Source organism: Mus musculus, chromosome 12 (genome assembly GCF_000001635.26).
Source record: "Mus musculus strain C57BL/6J chromosome 12, GRCm38.p6 C57BL/6J".
Lineage (NCBI taxonomy): Eukaryota > Metazoa > Chordata > Mammalia > Rodentia > Muridae > Mus > Mus musculus.
In genome coordinates, this window is record NC_000078.6 from 61920074 (window position 1) to 61938715 (window position 18642).

Below are 18642 nucleotides of genomic sequence, written 5' to 3' on the forward strand. Positions count from 1 at the left end.
GCAACATCTTTCAAAAAATCAGACCTGACCTACTTCTCTTCAAATCTTTCCCAGAAATTTTTGTTCAGAAGTAACATCAGCACTTGAGAACATGGAATGGGGTTCATCACAAACATTCAAGTATCTATGGTTTTGGAGCAATGTGTTTTATTGCCATCCTACAGTTCTGATTCTCTTCTTTCCTTCCCTTTTCTTTCTTACTTTTCCTCATTCTTTCTTCTTTCATTCCTTCTTTCTTCTTATTCTTCTTCCTTCCTTTGTCTCTCTAGCATAAATACTTCAGTGTTATACATACTAACCACATATTGTAGTACAGACATATTCTTAACAATTTCTTCTTGTTTCAAGAAGAGTAATAAAATGAAATTCACTTATTTTCATGTCCAATATTCTATGATTACCTTTAGAGTAGAAGAACATGCCTTTTCATGGGTGTTTGATCATCTCCTTCTTATTCTATGCCTTAAGAGTAGTTTCGTTAATACAAAAAATAATTTATATTCCTAGTTTTGGAAGCACATATACTTAAATTGGAACAATACAGAGATTAGTAGGATACCTGATTCAGGAAAATAAGCAAATTCATGAAACATTTCTTATATTTTAGAAACATGGATTATATATAAACATTGACTAGTATTCATTAATTTTTGTCTTATAAACATTCAGGTTTAATTAATGTGTGCTTTACAACACTATTGGGGTCATTGAGGATATTTGTTTCCTGTTGGAATATAGATTGATATTTGATTCAAACTTTTCTTTTTTAGTTTCTTTTGATTTGGTTTGGTCTGTTATAGTTTGGTTTGATATTTTGAGAAAGAACCTCTTTTGTGTAGCTTTGGCTATCCTAAAACTAGCTCTGTAGACTTTGCAGGCCTCAAACTCACAGAGATGTACCTACCTCTGCTGCCTAAATACTGGGATTAAAGGGATGTGCCATTACCACCACCACCCCACTTGATTAAAAGTGCTTGGGGTTGAAGAGATGCTCAAAGTTTAAGAGCATCAGCTGTTCTTCTAAAGAACCCGGATTCAACTCCATGCGCACATGTGGTGACTCGCATCTGTTCTGTAACTCCAGTTCCAGGTGATATGACATCCTCACACATATGTACAGCAAGGAAAACACAAATCATATAATTTTTTTCTTAATGCCCACATAGAGGCAAAGAATTGGGACCAGTTAAATTTCAGGTAAGACCAACCTGGACTATATATCAAATACATTAGAGAAATATTATATATGATTTTTTAAAATGTAAAATCCCATTTTGTCCTATCTAGATTCTTAAAATTCCATTAGACATTAATCAACTATGTAGAAATAAGATTTCATTAAATGATCCTTAAAGAGTTATAGTCAATATTGGGGATTGAGCATTCTCTTTTCTACTCTATATTTTGTGACTGTACTCTCTAAATGTTCCTAATGATTCCATGAATGATATTTTAACAGTTGAGTTTTAAGTAGACACAATGATAAAGCAAGTAAATGGCTATACAACCCATCAATGAAAAGCTAAATGGTAATTCTCACATATCCAGTTTTCTGGGAATAGAAAACAAAACATAGAAGTGTTGGGCACTGGGCACCTGGGGAATAAAGGGGGTGGGATTAAACCTGCCTCCTGCCAGAGTTCCAGTGCTCTTGACAGGCAGATGCGGATAGACTGCAGCACACTCTCCACGTGGCTGTGGAAAGCCTCTGGACCCCAGCTAGGCAGGGAGTGGACAAGGGGTAGACCTAGCAACAGGCATCCCAGACACCACTGGACATGGTGGAACAGCTGAGAACAGAATGGGTGCCCTGGAGGTGGCTTGGACATCCCCAGGGTTGAAATGAGGAGTGGGCAGGGAGAGCGGAGGTATTGAGTGGTTCCCATGTGGGCAAGTCCTTGTTCTGTTAGTGGCTGGAGTGCAGGAAGGCCTTCCAGCTAGAGGTTAGACGTGGCTTGTTAGGAGAAAGACTATCCCATCTTTCAAGCACATCAGACCTTGATGAGCAGAGACAGTCTATAGGTTTAGAGCTTTATTATAGAAAGGCAAAGAGAAAGAGAAACCGTAGAAAGAGGGAGAGAGGCCAGCCATGGCCATGTGGAGAGAAGGGGAAGGGATAGAGAAAGAAGGAGTGCTAGAGAGAAGAGTAAGAAAGGTGAGAGCTTAAAGAGAGTGAGGAGGGGCAAAGCAGCCCCCTTTATAGTGGGCTGAACTACCTTGTTGCCAGTTAACTATGGGGAGGAGCATACCCAGCTATACTAAGGTAACTGTGGGGGTGGAGTCTGGCTAGAATGCCAGGAGCTTGGGACATTGTCTGCATGACTTAAAGTCACAAAATTATGGGGTTGGGGGCACTGTGGTGTCATTCACCTATCTCTGGGAATGTGGCTTATTGTTTCATCTCTTGTAGAGTTTTCTACTAGGTCCCTGGAGCAAGCCTCATTCAACCAAAATAGGCTGCCTTTCACGGCCCCACATAGAGGCATGATGTTTTGCTTTTTAGTATTGCAGGGTATACACACACATGTATATACACACACAGATGCATACTGATCTACTAGCACTGAGGTTGTTTCTGTATTGTGTCTACCATGAACAGTCATGCAATAGATATCAGGTTCACATGCTTACTTTACATTTCCTTTGCATATATGTGTTGGGGCAGGCCTGCAGCTCTCATGTCCGGGTTCGATCATGGGAGACAGCCTGGAGCTGAAAGAGAAGAGGGGACCTAGGTAGGACGAGAAATAATGGAACCAAGACAACTAATCTGCTCAAGGTTCTAATGTTTAACGGCGGACACGCTTTATAAAGGAGGGGGTAGGCCCATTCCTGCCAATTCATCCTTGGAGCTCTGATGCAGGTGACCACTTGCAGGATAGGATGTAGTCTCTGGAATAGTTAGGCCAACTCCCAGGAGGTAGCAGCAACAACAGTGACTGAACAATAGAGTGATCTAGGGAGGCAGGCTTCACCCTAGGTAATCTCCTTAGTGGCAGCAAAGTGGAGGTCTGGTTCAGCCAGCTTCAAGTTAGGGGAAAGGTTGCATATATGCCCAATTTTAGGTATATAATCATATGCTGGTTCTACGTTAAGATTTTTTAAAGAATAGTCTGTGCTTTTTGACTATGGTTATAATATTTTATATTCTTTCCATCTTGGAGAACATCCATGCAAATGTTTGTTACTGTTTGATAATAGCTCTTCTTACATGTGTGATGAATGGTGTGCCCTTTCGTTTTATATTTTTTTTTCTAATCAATGGAAGAACTAGGGAAGCCTTGGAAGTGTCATTCTTTCATCCACACTAAATTGTATGAGAGGTAGTTTTCACACATCTCCTGCTTTTCAGAAGAGAACAGTTGGGGGCTCTTAGATTTGTTAGCCTTGTTGCCATCCCCCTGCTGGGACTGAAATCTTATTCCCATTAAATCTGACAGCTCTCCTACAGTGATTAGGAACAGATTTCCGTGGATATGGCTATATCATGTGACTTTGTAGTTTAATGGACTGGATAGGACACCTTTCCCCACTCTGCTACATGCTCCAGGACAAGCTTCTTTTCCAGTTACAGGATGCTAGAGGACAAAAAGGCATGCCTGTATTTGAAAGCAGGTATCTTTGTGGAGTTTGACTGTACCATCATCTGATGATAAAAATTTTCTGCAGAGATAGAAATGTAATAGTTTGTTTAGTATTCTGTCCCTTCGGTACAAGAATGATTTAATTGGAAACCAGGGCACTTTTTCAGAAAACAAAACAATGTCTCCGCCCCTCACAATGCTAAGTTTCTATGAGTACTGTGTGACAATGCCTGACTTTTATATGAATGCCAAAGTTGGAATTCAATTTCCCATGCACTCAACAGTAAAGGCTCCTACCCTTTAGGCCATGTTCACAGCCCTCTCTCTGAATATCTATACCAGATATAGATATCTGCTACCTATATTTTTCCATATTATTCTCTAACTATGAAATTCCATACATAATTATTTCTTATTTTCAGTTATTAAGGAGAGTGAACATACTTAACATAAATTTTGCAATTATTATATCAAGGAATTCTGTGTGTTGATAACAACCTAATTATTCATTTTTTCATTGTTATAGCAGTTCATAATTCCTTCTCATTTTCATTTTGAACCACACAATAAAATAAAAATTTAAGCTTAGTGATTTTTTCAAAACATTTTACATGCTAGGCTTTATTCCAAATAATTTAATCACTTACAGTCAGTCCTTCCTTCTACCATATGGGCTCCAGAGTGAACTAGGGATTCAATTAAGGTTGAGTTTGAGAGCAAGTGCCTTGACTGAGTGAATTATCTCATTGACATGGATTTGTCTTTATTTTTATATTTTCTTTGTCATAATCTCATAAAATGACCTTAATTTTAGTATATCACTTCTACAAACAAGGGAATTAATTTTATATTAATCATGGAGCATTCATCAAATCACTTAACTTCTCTTAATCTTTGACAAGTATGTATTCTGTAAGGTATATACTCTCATGGAAGACAGGATATATTTAGATTTGTGTGTACACTGTGTGTATATATTGTCTGTACACATATATTTATCTATTGGCATAGTCATCTCAGTTTGTGCTAACATTAATTACTGCTGCTGGAGGCTGATAATGTGGAACAACTCATTTCATGACACTGCATTGTTAATGTCAGTAGATAGGGAAGAGATGACAAGGCTTTATCCTCTTATATGCTTTGACATTATCATTTTCTTGGCACTTCTCTCTCTCTCTCTCTCTCTCTCTCTCTCTCTCTCTCTCTCTCTCTCTCTCTCTCTCCACAATTTTCTGATCCTCTCATTATTTCATGACTTGTGTGCAACTCCAGAGTCCTTTGTGCATGAATCAGCCCTCTAAATTATTTTTTCTTACTCTTATGAAAACATTTTGAAATAAAAAAACAAGTGCAAAATGGCTTTAGGTCCCTTGAAAATAGAAAAATTGAGTTCTAAGTGTGAGCTTTTGAACTCTCATATAACTATTTTTGTCTATTCCTGTGGCAGAGATAGTAAAGAGGATGTTTAATATAAACACTCAGAATAAAGAAAATTAGATTCATTGTCAAACAAAGAGCAGAACTTATTTTGGAGTTTTAAATCACCATCTACATTGTAGATGGAATTTTAAATATGATTTTTATGAATGAAACATATTCTAGTGGCAGAGCACATGGAGAATTTCCCAGGGAAAAAAAATCTCAATTTCCTAACATTGCACTAACAAGGGTTTGCATTAAATCTCAGAGTCAGTCATATTTCTTGAACTGAGAGCTGCTGCTCTCAGTCCTGAGGGGAATTTCACTCACAGCTTGATGTCCTCAAATGAACACAGTCAAGTGCACAACAGGCCACCTGATATTTCCTGGCAGAATCAGAAATGTGAAGTTCAAAAGAAGGAAGAGGCTTATTCCACTCCAGTTATTTGGTTAAAGTTCACTTGGAGAAACAGAAGATGCCTCATTCAGTTTAATGTATGCAAATGAAGCCCAGAGAAGATGATGGAAATCAGAGGCAAAGACTTCCTCAAATTCTGCCTCTGAGACTCAAACAGTTTGGTATGAATCATAAAACATTGCCAAAGAAATCAAAGAGGAGTGTGCCAAGGCTGAGAAATGTGGAGCAGCTTTATAATTTGAGATTGAAATTCAGGAAAAAAAATGAATAATTTAGGTAAGTTTTAGAGACTATTTCTTTCTTCTACATTATTTTTCATTTTCTTTCTGGTTAAAAACAAAAACAGAAATCAAAAAGAAAATGGCCACTACTGTATCTTCTTAACAGATGAGTATATGAACATGGGAGATCCTCAGATGATGTTGCATGTAGAACCCTGACTAGACAAACAAGAATTGTTATTGGGAAAACAGAAACCCAAATTCAGCATCCCTCAGGAATATCCTCATGGCAGTTCTCTATGCCAGGGAAGGAAATCTTCATTTATAAGAATTTTTTATTGGTTATTTTATTTATTTGCCTTTCAAATGTTATCCCTTTTCCCACTTTCCCCTCTGAAAACTCACTCCTCCCCCTGCTCCTTTGAGGGTGTTCCCCCACTCATCTACCCTCTCCTGCCTCACTGCCCTAGCATTCCCCTATGCTGGGACATAAAGCCTTCACAGGAGCAAGGACCTCTCCTCCCACTGATGCCACATAAGGCCATCCTAAACTATATACGCAGCTGGATCCATAGGTCCATGTGTATTCCTTTGTAGGTGGTTTAGTCCCTGGGAGCTCTGGAGGGTTTGGTTGGTTGAAATTGTTGTTCTTCCTATGGTGTTACAAACCTTTTCAACTCCTTCAGTCCTTCCCCTAACTCCTCCACTGGGGTTCCCTGTGCTCAATCCAGTGGTTGGTTAAAAGAATTCACATCTGTATTGGTAAAGCTCTGGCAAAGGCTCTCCAGAGACATCTGTATCGGGCTCCTGACAACAAGTACTTCTTGGTATCAGCAATAGTTACTGGCTGCATCTGGGATGGATCCCCAGGTGGGGCAGTCTCTGGATGGCCTTTCCTTCCGTCTCTACTCCACTCTTTGTCCCTATATTTCATTTAGATGGGAGCAATTCTGAATGATAATTTTGAGATTTAAAATTTAAAATTCTTTTAGAAATTTAAAATTCTGAGTTAAAATTTTCCCCATCCATCAACCGGGAGCCATGCCTAACCTCTGCATATGATTTCTACAGGTTCTTTCTCCCCTTTGTTGGGTATTTCAGCTAATGTCATCACCACTGGGTCCTGGGAGCTTCTAGCTTTCCTGGTGTCTGGGACTTTCTGTTGGCTACCCCCAAGTTCCCCATCCCCATAGAAGATCTATTTATGGAGAAGACCACTATCTTGCTTGTTAATCTCCTCCCAAAGGTCAAGTACTTCTGACAAGGACTTCTAATTTGCCCTTAATCTGAACAGTTGTTATCAGCTCAAAGGCCCTCATCTTGCTGACTATCCTATATTCATTTTCCATCATTTCCCATCTCTGCTAGCACCCCTTTGGCACTTTGATCCTCAATAAATCTTTCTATCTTTTTAGCCACCAAGTGTTCTCATTCAATGGTTTCACTGTTCCCTTACTCACATTTAGTATGAAACCTATGGGTCACACTGGGCACTCACAAAGCACTGTCCTTCCTAACTGAGCTTAACTGATAGATTGATGCCTGTCCTTGGCCAGAGTTACTGCCTAAGTACTCCTTATCAACAGTTAATCAAAGATTAGTGTGATTGCTTCAGATGTATTTGCAGATCGATTGTGTTTGTGTACGGTCTTGTTTCAGAGCACCCACCTGTTGGCTTTCAATATTCAGTTAGAAGCTTGCCAAGTTGGACCTACATCCCTCAATTACTTCCATTTTCTGTAAAACCTTGACCCAATAAGAGGTCAGGGTTGCTTCACCAAACTGCCCTTTGTGTTGGTGGTGAGTCAACCTAAACAAACTCCAGTTTATAATAAGGAGACTCTAATGTGATTATATTACAAACAGTTCTTGGTGGTCTTTTGGGGTTCATAAATGCTTCCTAGCACAACATTTGGCACAAAAACTTGGTATCAATACAAACATAACAATCAGTCTCATGGCCAAAAAATCTCAGGTTTAATTTCCAAAATCTCATTGATCTAAAAAATTTGGCCAAGTTATAGGCTAGTTGTCTGAGAACCCCTCCTATATTCACTATTTTGTTGTCTTCCATTCCCCTTACTTCACCCTGTACCATGCAATATGCACGAGGTTCTTTAGCAAAATCAAACCTTCTCCCAAACTGATAAGAACTCACAGCCCTTTTCTCCCTTTCCTTTCGATTTTGATTTAGAAAACATGACCCTTCAACTGAACTTCTTCATCCTAACTCACAGGCTGACACTCTACAGCCAATTCAGCCTTACCTACTAGTTCCCTTTCAGCCCACTCCACTTCCTTATTTTGACTCTACCTCAAAGTCCATCTCTTCATCATCTCTGGCAGTTTACACTTGCTCCCATACAGATGGGCTTCATGCAAAGTTGCCAACCCTAATAACATAATACATAAATACATTCACCAATTGATGCCTGATCCCTTCAAATTAGAAAAGTGACCCAGTTCTTTCTCTTTATACACTTCTATCTTCAGCAAATAATTCCTCTACCTTCATGTCCACGGAAAAGAAAAACACCTGGAAATCCACCCAAGCCTATGGAAATGATGTCCAAATAAACAAAATTTTCCTATCATGTCTAGCTGTGGAACTTCCCTGACTGGATCCCCTTGTTATTAGAGACTGACACTGAGAATCAGTTCCTTGATAGGGCAGACCAAGATAAAATGCTTATTTGCCCTCTGCCAGGCTTCCAAAAGGCCTCACATGTGGGGATTAATTTTGATAAACTGAGGGAGGTCATCCAGAAGCCAGCTGGAAATCCTACAGTATTCCTTCCTGAATCACAGAGACTTTTGTGCCCTGTACAAAAAGAAAAAGAAAAAAGAAAAGAAAAAAGTTAAAAGGAAAAAATGGAAAAAAAAAAAAAAGAAAGACAGAAAAAAAATTAAAAATCTAGATCCTAATTCTCAAGAGGGAATGCTTGTCTTCAAGTATTACTTTTTCTCCCAGTCAACTCTGGAGAGTAGAAAAGGCTTGAGGTACTAGATGATGGTCTTCATGACTCTCAGAGAGTTCTGTTGGAGTGGACCTCTAAGTTGTTTAATGGAAAGGGGAAGCAAGAAAATATCTAAGGAAAAACAGGCTTCCCTTGACAGACATAAATCCTAGCCTCTGGCTGCAGCCCTGAGGATACCACCAAATTAGATGCAGTACCAATGCTCTCCTCTTGGAGCTTGCTTCAAGGGAGCCAATACTGGCCAGTGGGTAAAGACCTGCATATCACCTCACTTGCTTTCAGGACTGGGCCCAACTGTAGACAGGGAGAATTATTTGCTCTTCTTTATCTCACCAAGGAAAGTCAGTCCCCCAAGTTCCTTCTCTACAGGAAAATCTCTCTTATTTGTTCCTCGCAGCTGAAGACAGATATTGTGCTAGGACCTCTGCCCTCAATAAAACATCTGGATTACTACAGAGAAACCTAAGATAATTGTCCAGGTAGTGAGTAAATTCTTATCATATTTAATGGCTTTGGAAGCTACTTGATCTATATTTCCTGCCCATTTTAGTAAAAGGTCTTCTCCTCTTTTCCTTTTTGGGGTCACCCCTCATTCCTTTGGCATTATGCCTAGTTGCTCAACCACATTATCAGACATGGATAGCACAGCTAAATTACACATTTCCTTTTCTATTTATACAACCCCTTCTGGAATTTTTCCTCTTATTTTAGCTTCTGAAGTGCCTCTTTGTTCACTGGGAGACACACAGGCTTCACTCTATCCTCTTCTGGACCACCCCATCGACCTAGAGGCACCTTCTCTATTTTACTAGCTCTCCATCATCCCCTCACTGAAATCCTATTCAGGGCCCTAGCTCATTATGATCTTTAACAATAGTGCCGTTTGTTTGTTTGTTTGTGTTTGTTTTTGTTGTTATTGTTGTTTTGTTTTGTTTTTCAAGACAGGGTTTCTCTGTGTAGCCCTGGGTGTCCTGGAACTCACTCTATAGACCAGGCTGGCCTTGATCTCAGAAATCCACCTGCCTCTGCCTCCCAAGTGCTAGGATTAAAGGTGTGTGCCACCACTGCCCGGCTAACAGTGCCTTCTTAATAAAGGTATTCTCAAGACTTCTGACATCCCTGTTTGACTGTCCTGAAGCCTGGTGCCTGGATGAAGACATCAGGATCATTAACATGGAAGTCCTTTGTATCCACTCAGTGGTGGCTAACTCTTGTACTCTCCTCTCTGTGGTTTCCCTCCCTGCTTTTCAAGTTACCATTCTTCACCATTCCCTTACACCCAGATTCATACAATCTCTGCATTCATCTGGGAGGACTCTGACACTGGATCAGTGTCTCTGCTTCCTTGCACTGCCCTGCATCAGGCATACACTGTAGATTCATTCCTCTGGCTATGTTCTGCCCATGGCCTCCTTTCTCTTCCCCTGTCTCCTAGTTGCTTAACTGACTACACAGCAGACATTCTACCACACAACCTATCACTCCTGCTGTCAGAACAACATGTTGTTTATGTTCTTAATTTTATAAGAACAAAGTCAAAGGATAAAATTGCTCTCCTTCCAAATGTTAAACATCAAAGTTCTGTCCTTCATATCAAGTGTCAAAGCTTTATGTTATCCCCTAACTCTATGAACATACCCTCAAATAAGGATAGTGCAGATGGGCCCTCACGTTTCCAACCACTAAAGAAGAGATTCTCTCCTTCCTTGGCTTTTCAAGTTATCTCAAAACCTGTATTTACAGCTTTGATCTTCTTAATTGACCCTCAGTGAAGCAAATAAGACCCTGTAACTGATTCTCTCAATTTTACTAAGCCAGCCAAGCCTACTATCTGTCACCTCTGACAGGCACTCCCACAGGCTATTGGTCTGGCTCTCTTAGACCAACTCTTTATCCTATATCCTATTGAAAACTGGGGAATAACTATGAGGGTTTGGGAACAAATAAGAGAATACACATTTGCCCTGGTTCCTTGTTGCTTATCTTTTTGAAAAGCTAGTTATAACTGTTATTAGATGGTATTATTGCTAAGCAACAGCTTCCCTATTAGCCCAGGAAGCCTCTAATCTTGCTTTGGCCTCTCTCTGTCTGTCTCTGTCTCTGTCTCTGTGTCTCTCTCTCTGTCTCTTTCTCTCTCCTACTTACCCTCTGTCTTTCCATACCTACACAAGGATCACATATCACAAAAGAATTTCTGTATCTGTTTACACTGTTTTGATAAACAATAATATTCTTATTGGGGACCAGATGTGCTTCTGAATCCTTTTTTGTTCTCCCTCATGTTGTCCAAACACTGCACACCAGGTTGGGAGGATGAAGGAGCTTCAAGAACTGATGGGGTCTGTAGGATCACAGTCTTGATGGGAGAAAGTGGGATGAGGGTAAGGCTTTTCCAAGGATTTTAGTGTTACAACTCTTTCAGACACTACTCAAAAATAAATAAATAAATAAACATACCTCTTAGATGATCTTCAGTGAAACAGCTGGTATAAATACACTTTATTCAAGGTGAATAAAGGCTGTATTTGAACTTTGGATGGAGCTTTCAGGGTGAATGAAAACCATTGGCTAGGATTTAAAGTTCTGTGAGTACCTCATTTGTATGGAGAAGAACTCCAATTACTTGCTGACAGGGTTCTTATTTGGAAAGAGTAAGTTGAATGTGGAGGTTTGCAAAGACTATGTGACATCCCTCTGATAAAAGATTGGGAGATTGGTCTCTCTACATCAGGCGGAGAAGAGGAAGCCCCTCTAAGAAAGGGGAGCATTCCAGTTTTCACTGAACTCAGAGGAGCTATCTGGATATGGTAGACATTAATTAGATAGGTACAATACTCTTTCTAGCCATGAATAGGAGCCTTCATGGCTGCTATGTTTAATCATGAACAAACTGGATCAAAATATGTACCAAAATCAGTAGATTTCCACCCATTTTTGGCAGATAGCATCAAGAACTCTGTCTGGACACTACAACGACTCCAAAACCAGCTTGCCTACCTAACCTTGATGGTCTGAAAATCCTAGAAAGTCCTAGACTTTCTAACTACTGTAAAGAGTGGGCGGCGGCACCTGCTTCTTCATCGATGAAAGATTATCATACTATATGAGCCAGATTAGCTAGCAAAGGAAAGATTAAAAACGTATACAAACTCTTTTAGAAACTACAGCCTCCATGGACAGACTGCAATCTGAGAACCTTGCTATGCTCCTCCCTAGGTCTTGGTTTATACTTCTTGAGCCACTTTTGTCTATGTGTATAAAAATGATTGTTCTTTGTCTTGAAGGAATGAATGATTCCTTTAAGAGAGAATTACAGAAATAATCCCATGATCAGTAACAAGATGTTTCTTCTGGAATTTCCTCAATAAAATGTAAACAAAAGCTACTGGGTAAAATGATAAAATTTCAGACAAATAATGTCAAGGATAGTGATTATTCTTTGTGTAAATGAGGGCATAGTAAAACTACCTAAGTCGATCATTCTGTGGGTAGAATGGTCTTCTAACATTGGTTGTTAGCTTGAACCTCTGCTTTGGACCAACATTCCAGATCCCTCTTTTTTTAATCCTCTCATCCGCAGGAAGTTTGCATATGACTATTTTTGTCCTTTGTCCTCCACAAAAGCCTAAAACATTAGGTTCAAAATGGCAATGCTGTTGACAGTGTCTTAAGCAGAGGGACACTGACTGGGTAAACAGAGGACTGCTATTGGGCAAGCAGAAACATAGCTTTAGCATTTCTTAGAAATCTTATAAGGCAAGTTTATGTTGACCAGGAAAAACATTACTTCCCTTAATTCACCACCAAATGTCAACTATTTTGAGCAAGCACATGTAGGTCCAGGTTAGTTTTAACAGCCGGTAACAGCTCAAAGTCTCTACTCTTCTAGTTATCATATAAATCTACTAGCTTTTCTACCATTTTGCTTCTCTTTACTCCACAAAAGATAACATTGGCAGCTCAATTCCCAATAAGCCTTTTCTTCTACCCACAGAATGATCGACTTAGGTAGTTTTACTATGCCCTCATTTACACAAAGAATAATCACTATCCTTGACATTATTTGTCTGAAATTTTATCATTTTACCCAGTAGCTTTTGTTTACATTTTATTGAATTTTAAGTAGTAAAATAAGAAATCAAGTTTTGAAACTAAAACGTATATATTTAACTTGCTATTATGCTCTTATATACACTTATTATTTATGTATTTCACATTTTAATGAGTTTTTGAACTTTTCTTTTTACTATGTGGTGTGCATTTGTGTTTCTTCTGCCTTCTCTTTTCCTTCCTTCCTTCCTTCCTTCCTTCCTTCCTTCCTTCCTTCCTTTCTTTTTTCTTTCTTTCTTTCTTTCTTTCTTTTTTCTTTCTTTCTTTCTTTCTTTCTTTCTTTCTTTCACTTCTATTACTTCTTTCTTTTTACTTTTTTCAGAAGGTTTATGTTGACTAGGTTGGTCTGAAGATCACTGTTGATAGATGAGAATGAGTCTGATTTAATCCAGTTGAATATATAAAGCACCTGGCCAAGAATCTCCACCACTCTGTGAAAGAGAGATCCACCTTAATCATGTAGAAGAGATAGGAGGAATAGTTCTCCCTTTAATTATGTAAGGTAAATTTCCTCCCCAAAACTCTCTGCCCCTAGTATACTCTCTCTTTGACCTCCTGGAAGCTTTGTTGGGTATGCCCAGATTTCTGACTTATAACTTAGAAAGCCATAACTTCTCCCCTTTTTTCTCTTAGTCTTTATTTTAGTGCTGGCTAGAGGCTAAGGATGTTTTTCTCTGGTCCTTTGGGTTTCTTTACTGCACTGGCCATTTTTATATCATCATGATATAAGATATGGTCCAGCTGTAATGCATGTGTAAGAATAAGCTGAATAAGTCTCTTCCTCACCATCTTTTTGGTCATGTTGTTTTATTGTAGCAATAGAAAGCTTAACTAACACAAGTTGATACAGGGATTGTGGTATATTGCTGTTACAGACCTGCATATGTTTGGGCAGAAGATTGTGGAAGGGCTTTGGATCATTGGGCTAGAAAGGCCATTGAGTATCAAAAGCTCAGGAAAATGTTCTTTAGATTTGAAGATAAGAATGTTGAGAGCAGTATAGAAGATGAAGGCCTGACTTTTGAAGTTTCTGATGGAAATTTCAAGACTCTATCTAGGCCATTTGCTATTTTGAATTAAGAATCTGTCCTTTTGGTCAGCTGGGTCTGAAGAATCAGCTAGGATGAAGAGATTAAGAAGAGTCCAGGACTACTGAAGTAAAACTTTTCCATTACTTGGACCATTGATGCTGGTTAGCTGAAGCTAAAAATTAGCTCTGATTAAAAAGAGAATGAGGTGAAATCTACTGGAAAGTGTTTCCCAAATGCACAGAGAAGCCATGTTACAGAGCTGGTCAAGGCTGAGATGTGTGTTGGCAGACAGATGTGGTAAAGTGAAAGAGTTATCCAGTTGGTACTAGTGTTGACGTCATGAAGGGGACATGGAATGCAGCTGAGGCTTGGCACAGTGAAATGCCAGAAGAGGCAATTGATGAAGGCTTGGCTTCAATGGTAATTGAAGGCCTAGGATTGAAGGGGCCATGGAAAGAAGTTGAGGCTTCACACCTTGAAGAGAGCTTATGAGAGGCTATTGCTGAAAGCACAGGCCATTTTCTATAAGGGGTGCCCTCATTTGGAGATATCAATACCATTGGATGAGGAACAAGAAGAGCTGCAACAGTGGAGTGGAGCGAGATGTACACTAGTAGAAAAACTGCGTGTGCTACAGAGAGCAGGGCTGGAGAAGTGACTCAAGCCTTTTGGAGGATTCCACAAGATCATAAGTGGATCCCAGACATTTGACAGTTGGAGTTTGGTTTTGCTTTGATTTGGTGGTGACTGTGTCCTAATTTTTTCTCTTTTGAAGCAGGAAAGTTTTTGATTTACTTTTTATTTTACTGAGGCCCACAGTTGAGAGACTTTGAAACATAAAAGAGTATGGATTTTAAAAGAGATTGGCTATTTTAAAGGGACTAAGATTTTAATGTGTTTCAATTTGTAAAGACTGTGGGACTTTATTTAAGACTGTTGGACTTTAAAGTTATATTTTAAATGTAAGATCTTGGGGATGAATAAAAAGTGAAGAGTTTTGGCTTTAATGGTGATGTGTTTATACGTCAAATTGACAAGGGGTCAGGTATACTGGCTAGTTTTTTTATCTTTTGACTCAAGCTAGACTCATCAGAGAGGAAGGATCTACAATTGAGAAAACACATCTATACAATCCAGCTCTAAGGTATTTGATTAATTATTGACCAATGAGAAATAGCCTAGCCCATTGTGAGTGGTGCTATCCTTGGGCTGATAGTCCTAGATTTTATAAGGAGGCAAGCTGGTTAAGCCATGTGAAATAAGCCAGTAAGCAGCACTCTTCCATGGACTCTTCATCAGCTCCTGCCTCCAGGTCCTGTTCAGACTTCCTTTGGCAATGAACAGCAATGTGAAAGTGTAAGCTCAATAAACTCTTCCCTCCCCAGTTTCCAATAGAAACCCTAACTAAGACATTAACTCCTTTTCTGCTTATCTACCATGGCTTTAGCAACACTCCAGCTTAACTCAAATGGCAGGGATTGTTTTCTCTTTTTTTTTCCCCTCTACTCTCAGTTTATAATGCAGTGCTCTGTGGTGTGTGTGTGTGTGTGTGTGTGTGTGTGTGTGTGTGTGTGTGTGTATGTGTGTGTGTGTGTGTTTTCCAGCTTCTGTTCAGTCTGCTTGTAAATTGTCTTTTTAACCAGAGAACTCCCAGAGGAACCTCAATTTCTCTGTTTACATGATGTGATTCTGCTGGGACAACCTAAAATTTATGCTTCTTAGTGCTAGCATTATAGGAGTACACTGCTGCACTCAGGTTACGCATGGCTGGCTGTGAAACCCAGGCCTTTGTTCATTATAGGCAAGTATTCTACCAATTGAGTTACATCCACAGCTTCATCCATTCTGTAATGGAGATTTAATAATACTCTTCTTTAGGCCTTAGCATTTAAAGCAAAGATGCCAAATCATCAACTAATTATTTGGCAAACTTTGGCTTTTACGAAGATAATGCATTTATCTTTAAAATAATTCATATTTTAAATTAATTGAAGTATTTTTATTCATTAGATGTCCTGTGCCATAAAACTAGAAGTCTAGATGAAAGATAATTGAAATAGAGGATTCTGTGTATAGTATATCTTTCTGTTATGGGGATATACAGTGGTCTCCATCATGGCCAGCTTTAGAATCAATTTTCTGTTTCTCCAGTGACACCCAAAATTATAAAATATGTAATTGCAATCCTTAGAAATTAAAATACAATTTTAAAAGTGGAGAAGCATGTCAACTTTTAGAGGATCTTAGAACTTTATGCTTCAAAAATAATTTCAGTATCCCATCCTCCTAATGCTTTCCCTTAATTGGCAAATACAAGATCCAGACTTAGCATTTTTCCTAAAAATCTTCTTTATTTTTTCCTAATTTGTTTATAAAACTTTGGTTTGAAAATCTTTCGTTATACGATTATGACATCCTTTCAACACCTTCCAGGTTTCATGGCTATTATAGCTTAGTTTTTATAAACATTTTTTTCTTAGAAAAAAATTAATATGTTTCTTATTCTTGACAATGTGTTTCTTCATTTTATTTTTGTAATCGGCACACTTTTTGCTTAAAGATGTTTAAATTGTACTGTGAGGATATTTTCCTATGCTATACCATTGCAATTTTTATTCTTCTTTTCTTAATAATCCTGTGTTTCCTGTCAACTTTCTTCTAACAGTAATCCATTTTTAATATTTTTATTGTATTTTAATTACCGTCTCCTTATATAAGTTTTCTTTCGAAACTTTTGGCTAATTGTCAAAAGCTCTTCATTTTGCTTAATCTATACTGTTTGGATTCTTCCTGGTGTGTTTGAAAAGGGAGCAACTTGCTCTTTTTGGGTCCAGCTGCCACTCTGCACCTGCAAGAAGGACCAGAACAGAGAAGTTAAGGTAAATTCTTAGCATTTTATTGTGTGTCTGTGATGGGAAAAGCAGTTTCTCATGGTAAATTACAAGAGTTAAACGTGTGATTCACTGTTAGAAATTCTCTTTGAATATGTCATCCCACAGACTTGGACTACTTAGTCTTAGTCTTAATTTACCGTATCAAGGTTTCCACTTATTATTTATATTTTGTTTGCACAGAGTTGTTACACTTTTTAGGTTTTATGACTCTGCATTTACTCTTTTCTGCTCTCATAAGCTTTCTTAAATGGCTACTGATTTCTACATATTTCTTCTTGCTTAAAATGAGCCTTGATATCTACCTATCTCTCTATCGCTCTATCTATATCTATCTATCTATCTATCTATCTATCTATCTATCTATCTATCAATCAGTATATCTATAGATATACTACATTTCTTTACATTTAATGAAGCTTCATATTTGTAAGTTTCCATACAACTTTTTAAACAATGTCTTTACTAGACAACATACATTAACAAATAAAGTACAGTCAGGAATGCATGTTTCTTACATAGACCTGCCTCTAGAAGATACTTATGTGATTTAGAAAATACTGGTTAACTGCCATCTTCTATAATCAATAGATCATGCCTTTCAAAGGATATCAATTGATTCCCAGTTTTCCAGTCTTGTTTCATTCACAATCATGTCTTTTTCTTTTTGATATTTGTATATCTGGGGAGGAGAAACTTATGGTTTCCATCAGATTAACAGGAAATGAACATCATAAATTTTGTTCTCTTAATATAGATTTATAAGGCACCATATTCAAATGAGCCTTTGATCTTTCATGTTCACGATAGTCTTGAAACTTATTTTTTAATTTCTCCATTTTGGAGTTTGGTTGTGATTATCTGCTTTCTGTTCATCGCTACATGGATTTCAGTGTTGAAAAGTGAGAAGATGAAGTGTATCCTAAGCTTACGCAAAATTAAGCATGGGACAGAAGAACAACCAACAAAGAGCTCATTCTCTAAGTGGGACACTGTTGTTGCTTTGAGGATTTGTATCAATTAAAATCTCATGAAGCCTTTCTTGACACTTGTTTTATGTAAAGGAAAAATATAGTATTGTTTTAAAATAAATTTCTGTGATAAAGAAAGCATACCTTTAAACAAAACCCAAACAACAACAACAACTTTGTTCAATAGGCTGAAGAGATTTCTCAGCAGTTAGGAGCACTGAATGCGCTCCCATAGGACTGCAATTCTATTGTTAGCACCCATGTGGCAGCTAATGATCTGTCACTGAAGTATAAAGGGAAATGGTGACTTATTCTGACCTCTGTAAGCACAATGCCTGCACATAGTATACAAACATACCCGCAGACCAAACACCAATATAGATAAAATAAAATAATTATATCTCAAATATTATTTTGTTCTTCTTAGATTGTGCTAACCACAATGTATTGAGAAATGTTCGGCTAATAATCCTCTTAAAATTTAATCTTAACTTTGATGTATGAAACAGAGACTGACATGTAGGTAGCTATCTCACCTGGTTGGAAGAGAAGGAAAGGAAACCTAACATAGAATTCAATGTCATGTGTCTGTGCTTTGTGTCAGGAGTTTCTTTGGCAAGAAACAGGAAAGTTTTTAGTAGGAATGCAAGTTTTGACTTTCAGATTTCTACTAGACTCCATAAGAAATGCATCATCCTTGAAGTTAGCTTGCCTCTTTTTGTGTTATAATCACTGAGTTATTTTTTTTAAATCAAACAGAGTATATACCAAATGAACCTTCTACAGTGTACAGGGGTCTATTCTTAATGTATTGTTATTAGCAAAAGGAACTACTGTCCTTTTTAATCTAAATGATTTGAGTGCTTTAACATTACCAAATAAAATGGGCAATTTATAAAGTCAGTCTAGCTAAATGTTTTTAACATATCTGAACATCAGAATTTCCTATAAATTTCAAAGTATATTTACACCCAGCTGTCTCTCCATATCAAATAAATTTGAGCTTCTATATATCT

General features: G+C 38.1%; 1 pseudogene; it reads left to right on the forward strand.

The window, feature by feature from the left end:
- The first annotated feature begins 506 nt into the window (after nt 1-506).
- On the forward strand, nt 507-604 carry Gm24750 (annotated as a pseudogene).
- Nucleotides 605-18642: the final 18038 nt, after the last annotated feature.